Here is a 7,291-nt window from a genome sequence, read left to right on the forward strand (position 1 = left end):
TATTGTTTTTGTTGTTGTTGTTGTTGTTACTGACCTTGCATCTGACAGACACAAAAGGAGAGAGCAGAGGAAATACAGGGTGGGAGAGAAAGATAGAGCTCCTAAAGACCTGCTTCACCCTCTGTAAAGCGACTCCCCTGCAGGTGGCGGTCTGGGGGCCAGACCCCAAATCCTTCCACCTGTCCCCTCTATTCGTGAGCGCCACAAGCCCTTAACCCTCAGAAATACCGCCAAACCTCCCTGGATTTACTTTTGAAGGCAGTATCACCTGCCTCGTTTTGAATCCTCATTATCCTGAGGGTCAGTCCTGGAGACAGTGTCATGACTGGACACACGGAGATCTCTGTTATCAGAGAGCACCTGGAACAGCAGCTGGGGCTCTAGTGCCAGGGCAGGAGCAACTCCCCATCCACCTTCCACGGAGTCCACCTGCCTGCATTTTGGTCCTTTTCCCTCCAAAAAAGATTTTTCCCTTTTTTCACTTTGAAACAGGCAGGAGACAGGTTACCCAGGCAGGGGGGAAAAAAATAAAAAGCCTTTTTTTTTTTTTTTTTTTTTTTTTACCGAAGTGAATGACCATCTTCTGGGAAGTATAGGTTTTGAACCTGAAAACTCTGTCTGTCTGTCTCTTAGTCCACAGAAAGAGCCACTAGTCCAGCCAGATCTCACGCTCAGATGGGGTGTTTTTGCCAGTCAAAGGTCTGCACAGCGCACTAGGGATTGGGCGGCCTGAGACCCAAATGTTACATTGTAGATGGACTGTTTGCAGTTCTTGCTCCCCAGGACATTGGACTGTCTCAACTCCCTCCCCTACAGCATGAAAAAAAGACTCTTGACAACCTTGGAGCAACTGGAGTGGGGGCGAGGGGAGCTGTTTGCATGTCTGCACTGCTCAGGCCCAGGTGTCTGTGGGGGTCCGTGGCAGAGGCTGTAAGGGGGCTAGGGGGCAGAAGGAGACTGTTTGAGAGGCAGGCTGCAGGCAGGGGAGCCCAGGAGTGTGTGCAGGGCTGTGTGTGTGGGTGTGGTGGCAGGGCGTTAGGGCAGGTCCCCCTGCTGGATGGTGAGATGGCAGCTGGGCTGGCCCTGGGCCCTCAGGGCTGAAGGGCAGAAGCAGGGTGGCAGTAAAGTAGCGCAGGGAGGAACACAGTAGATGTTAGTTGGGAGCTGGGGGACAGAGGGTAAGGGGAAAGGGGGCATCCTTGAGGAGGGGTCAGGACTAGAGAGTGGGGGCAGCTGGAGGCATGGAAGGTCCCAGGAATCAGGGACTGACAGGAACAGATTCCTACACCCCCCCACTGGATAGAAGCTGCAGAAGCCAGAGCAGCAGCCCTGGCTTGCCTAGGCCAAGGGCCCTGAGTGAGTCCATCTGAGGATGAGGAAGAGGAGGAGGGGGTGGAGGAGGAGGAGGAGAAAGAGGAGGAGGAAGAGTAGGAAGAGGAGGAGGAGGAGGCGTAGGAGGAGGAGGAAGGGCAGGAGGGCAGCTGTCAGTAGGCAACGGGATTAATAGAGGCCTCCATTACGGAGGCATGTGTCCAGGCAGGCACCCACCAACCCTCAGGGGCAGCTCACGGCACCCAGGGACTTGGTGTGGGTATCTCTGGGGCGGGGACTGTCTGTCAGTCAGCAAGACTGTGTGTCAGTGCACATGGTGGGACAGGGGCCTGGCGGACCTTGGTCCCCCGCCCTGGACTGTCAGATGCCAGCCCCATGCCCAGACACACACCAATCTGCACATAGCCCCTTGGCCCGGCCGACCAGCACCTGCTTTGGCCTGGGGCTCTGGCTCTGGTGGCTGGCCACCACCCCTCAGGTCAAGTTCAGCGTGGGGGTCATGGCTGCTGGTCAACTGGATGGGCGGGGTCCCCATGGCCTAGCAACCACATGAGCCCTCTGTGATGTCCTAGCCCCTGGCAATCTGTGCTGGCCACACTGGCACTGGGCAGCCCAACTGCCCTGCCACTAGGTCAGGCAACAGCGCCCAGACGCCTGGGCCCTGGCACAGAGGGACGGAAGGATGGGAAGACAGTGCTGACCGACGAGGGACCTCAGGGCTGGCAGCCAAGAGAAGACAGGTGGAGGTGCGCCCGGGATCCTGGGAGCCCAGGCCAGAGCTGCCTGCATGCCTGCCTGCCTTCCTGGATGTCCGTATGCTGCCTTTGTCCAGGTAGGTTTCTCAGGTCCCCTCCAATCCTGTCCTCTCCTGTCCTCACCATCCTCTCCCCTCTCCTCTCCTCCGCACTTTGCTTCTCGCCTTTGTCTGTCCTCTCTTCCAGGTGCCCTGCTCACCAGCTCCAGCACTTGTGATGCTTCTCCAGTGACAGCTGTTCGCAACCCCTTCCACCCCCTGCCTGCCCCTAATGTGACCCAGCTCACAGGGTCTCCGGCTCATCCCACCCAAACCCACACGCCCCAACACATTCCCTGGTTCAGCCCCTCTGCCCTATTCAGCCAAACTGGGCCTTTGCAACCTACCTATGCATCGTTGTTTCTCCTCACCATTCAAGGAGAGATCTCCTTTTGTACTTAGCTTGGTTGACTGGTGGATGGATGGATGGATGGATGGATGGATGGATGTATGAATGGATGGATAGATGTATGGGTGGATGGATGGATGGATGGGCAGGTCAATGGATCGGTTTTGTAGAGGCAGAGTACCATATAGGGGTACTGGAGTCCGCTGGTGTCAGATCCCTAGTCAATGTCAAATGTAAAACATTAATTCATCAATAACAAAAATGAATAAGCACCTAAATAAATAAATAAATAAATAAATAAATAAATAAATATAAAAACTGGGTTAAAAAATACATGGCGTCTTTGCCTTTCTGCATATGGAATGCTGTGAGGATCTTAACAAGGAAAGCATTGTCCTGATTAACCCATTTGAAGTCGTGGAATATTTCCTTTTCCTTTTTCTTTTTTTACTTTCTATTTTCTTGATTATTCACTGGAATAAATAGACAGGAATTGAGAGGGAAGGGAGGTAGAGAGAGTTTGAGACACAGAGAGAGACAACTGCAGCACTTCCGCACCACTTGTAAAGATTTCCCCTGGCATGTGGGAACCAGGGTGTTGAAGCCCAGTCCTCCTGCATTGTAACATGAGTGCTTAACTGGGTGTGGCACCACCTGGTACCCTTGATGGGACACTTTTTTTTAGCAATGAAAAGAAATTCTCGTGTCAAGGTAATCAATAAATGAAGAAGTAAATAAAAGTGCATTTACATTAACTCAGTGGAAACACACAGGGACATATACGTCTCTGTTACCTGTATTACATCTTCATGTATGGATTGATTGCCTCAAGGGGTTATTGCCACAGCTGAGTGCCTACGCCACGAATAATCCACAGCTCCTGCACTCCATTTGTTCCCCTTCTGCTGCCCTTGTTGCTTGATCACTGTGGTGGTTATTGTTTTTGTTGTTGTTGTTGTTGTTACTGACCTTGCATCTGACAGACACAAAAGGAGAGAGCAGAGGAAATACAGGGTGGGAGAGAAAGATAGAGCTCCTAAAGACCTGCTTCACCCTCTGTAAAGCGACTCCCCTGCAGGTGGCGGTCTGGGGGCCAGACCCCAAATCCTTCCACCTGTCCCCTCTATTCGTGAGCGCCACAAGCCCTTAACCCTCAGAAATACCGCCAAACCTCCCTGGATTTACTTTTGAAGGCAGTATCACCTGCCTCGTTTTGAATCCTCATTATCCTGAGGGTCAGTCCTGGAGACAGTGTCATGACTGGACACACGGAGATCTCTGTTATCAGAGAGCACCTGGAACAGCAGCTGGGGCTCTAGTGCCAGGGCAGGAGCAACTCCCCATCCACCTTCCACGGAGTCCACCTGCCTGCATTTTGGTCCTTTTCCCTCCAAAAAAGATTTTTCCCTTTTTTCACTTTGAAACAGGCAGGAGACAGGTTACCCAGGCAGGGGGGAAAAAAATAAAAAGCCTTTTTTTTTTTTTTTTTTTTTTTTACCGAAGTGAATGACCATCTTCTGGGAAGTATAGGTTTTGAACCTGAAAACTCTGTCTGTCTGTCTCTTAGTCCACAGAAAGAGCCACTAGTCCAGCCAGATCTCACGCTCAGATGGGGTGTTTTTGCCAGTCAAAGGTCTGCACAGCGCACTAGGGATTGGGCGGCCTGAGACCCAAATGTTACATTGTAGATGGACTGTTTGCAGTTCTTGCTCCCCAGGACATTGGACTGTCTCAACTCCCTCCCCTACAGCATGAAAAAAAGACTCTTGACAACCTTGGAGCAACTGGAGTGGGGGCGAGGGGAGCTGTTTGCATGTCTGCACTGCTCAGGCCCAGGTGTCTGTGGGGGTCCGTGGCAGAGGCTGTAAGGGGGCTAGGGGGCAGAAGGAGACTGTTTGAGAGGCAGGCTGCAGGCAGGGGAGCCCAGGAGTGTGTGCAGGGCTGTGTGTGTGGGTGTGGTGGCAGGGCGTTAGGGCAGGTCCCCCTGCTGGATGGTGAGATGGCAGCTGGGCTGGCCCTGGGCCCTCAGGGCTGAAGGGCAGAAGCAGGGTGGCAGTAAAGTAGCGCAGGGAGGAACACAGTAGATGTTAGTTGGGAGCTGGGGGACAGAGGGTAAGGGGAAAGGGGGCATCCTTGAGGAGGGGTCAGGACTAGAGAGTGGGGGCAGCTGGAGGCATGGAAGGTCCCAGGAATCAGGGACTGACAGGAACAGATTCCTACACCCCCCCACTGGATAGAAGCTGCAGAAGCCAGAGCAGCAGCCCTGGCTTGCCTAGGCCAAGGGCCCTGAGTGAGTCCATCTGAGGATGAGGAAGAGGAGGAGGGGGTGGAGGAGGAGGAGGAGAAAGAGGAGGAGGAAGAGTAGGAAGAGGAGGAGGAGGAGGCGTAGGAGGAGGAGGAAGGGCAGGAGGGCAGCTGTCAGTAGGCAACGGGATTAATAGAGGCCTCCATTACGGAGGCATGTGTCCAGGCAGGCACCCACCAACCCTCAGGGGCAGCTCACGGCACCCAGGGACTTGGTGTGGGTATCTCTGGGGCGGGGACTGTCTGTCAGTCAGCAAGACTGTGTGTCAGTGCACATGGTGGGACAGGGGCCTGGCGGACCTTGGTCCCCCGCCCTGGACTGTCAGATGCCAGCCCCATGCCCAGACACACACCAATCTGCACATAGCCCCTTGGCCCGGCCGACCAGCACCTGCTTTGGCCTGGGGCTCTGGCTCTGGTGGCTGGCCACCACCCCTCAGGTCAAGTTCAGCGTGGGGGTCATGGCTGCTGGTCAACTGGATGGGCGGGGTCCCCATGGCCTAGCAACCACATGAGCCCTCTGTGATGTCCTAGCCCCTGGCAATCTGTGCTGGCCACACTGGCACTGGGCAGCCCAACTGCCCTGCCACTAGGTCAGGCAACAGCGCCCAGACGCCTGGGCCCTGGCACAGAGGGACGGAAGGATGGGAAGACAGTGCTGACCGACGAGGGACCTCAGGGCTGGCAGCCAAGAGAAGACAGGTGGAGGTGCGCCCGGGATCCTGGGAGCCCAGGCCAGAGCTGCCTGCATGCCTGCCTGCCTTCCTGGATGTCCGTATGCTGCCTTTGTCCAGGTAGGTTTCTCAGGTCCCCTCCAATCCTGTCCTCTCCTGTCCTCACCATCCTCTCCCCTCTCCTCTCCTCCGCACTTTGCTTCTCGCCTTTGTCTGTCCTCTCTTCCAGGTGCCCTGCTCACCAGCTCCAGCACTTGTGATGCTTCTCCAGTGACAGCTGTTCGCAACCCCTTCCACCCCCTGCCTGCCCCTAATGTGACCCAGCTCACAGGGTCTCCGGCTCATCCCACCCAAACCCACACGCCCCAACACATTCCCTGGTTCAGCCCCTCTGCCCTATTCAGCCAAACTGGGCCTTTGCAACCTACCTATGCATCGTTGTTTCTCCTCACCATTCAAGGAGAGATCTCCTTTTGTACTTAGCTTGGTTGACTGGTGGATGGATGGATGGATGGATGGATGGATGGATGGATGTATGAATGGATGGATAGATGTATGGGTGGATGGATGGATGGATGGGCAGGTCAATGGATCGGTTTTGTAGAGGCAGTGTACCATATAGGGGTACTGGAGTCCGCTGGTGTCAGATCCCTAGTCAATGTCAAATGTAAAACATTAATTCATCAATAACAAAAATGAATAAGCACCTAAATAAATAAATAAATAAATAAATAAATATAAAAACTGGGTTAAAAAATACATGGCGTCTTTGCCTTTCTGCATATGGAATGCTGTGAGGATCTTAACAAGGAAAGCATTGTCCTGATTAACCCATTTGAAGTCGTGGAATATTTCCTTTTCCTTTTTCTTTTTTTACTTTCTATTTTCTTGATTATTCACTGGAATAAATAGACAGGAATTGAGAGGGAAGGGAGGTAGAGAGAGTTTGAGACACAGAGAGAGACAACTGCAGCACTTCCGCACCACTTGTAAAGATTTCCCCTGGCATGTGGGAACCAGGGTGTTGAAGCCCAGTCCTCCTGCATTGTAACATGAGTGCTTAACTGGGTGTGGCACCACCTGGTACCCTTGATGGGACACTTTTTTTTAGCAATGAAAAGAAATTCTCGTGTCAAGGTAATCAATAAATGAAGAAGTAAATAAAAGTGCATTTACATTAACTCAGTGGAAACACACAGGGACATATACGTCTCTGTTACCTGTATTACATCTTCATGTATGGATTGATTGCCTCAAGGGGTTATTGCCACAGCTGAGTGCCTACGCCACGAATAATCCACAGCTCCTGCACTCCATTTGTTCCCCTTCCGCTGCCCTTGTTGCTTGATCACTGTGGTGGTTATTGTTTTTGTTGTTGTTGTTGTTGTTACTGACCTTGCATCTGACAGACACAAAAGGAGAGAGCAGAGGAAATACAGGGTGGGAGAGAAAGATAGAGCTCCTAAAGACCTGCTTCACCCTCTGTAAAGCGACTCCCCTGCAGGTGGCGGTCTGGGGGCCAGACCCCAAATCCTTCCACCTGTCCCCTCTATTCGTGAGCGCCACAAGCCCTTAACCCTCTGAAATACCGCCAAACCTCCCTGGATTTACTTTTGAAGGCAGTATCACCTGCCTCGTTTTGAATCCTCATTATCCTGACGGTCAGTCCTGGAGACAGTGTCATGACACGACACACGGAGATCTCTGTTATCAGAGAGCACCTGGAACAGCAGCTGGGGCTCTAGTGCCAGGGCAGGAGCAACTCCCCATCCACCTTCCACGGAGTCCACCTGCCTGCATTTTGGTCCTTTTCCCTCCAAAAAAGATTTTTCCCTTTTT

This window comes from Erinaceus europaeus (genome assembly GCF_950295315.1).
Source record: "Erinaceus europaeus chromosome 6 unlocalized genomic scaffold, mEriEur2.1 SUPER_6_unloc_9, whole genome shotgun sequence".
NCBI lineage: Eukaryota > Metazoa > Chordata > Mammalia > Eulipotyphla > Erinaceidae > Erinaceus > Erinaceus europaeus.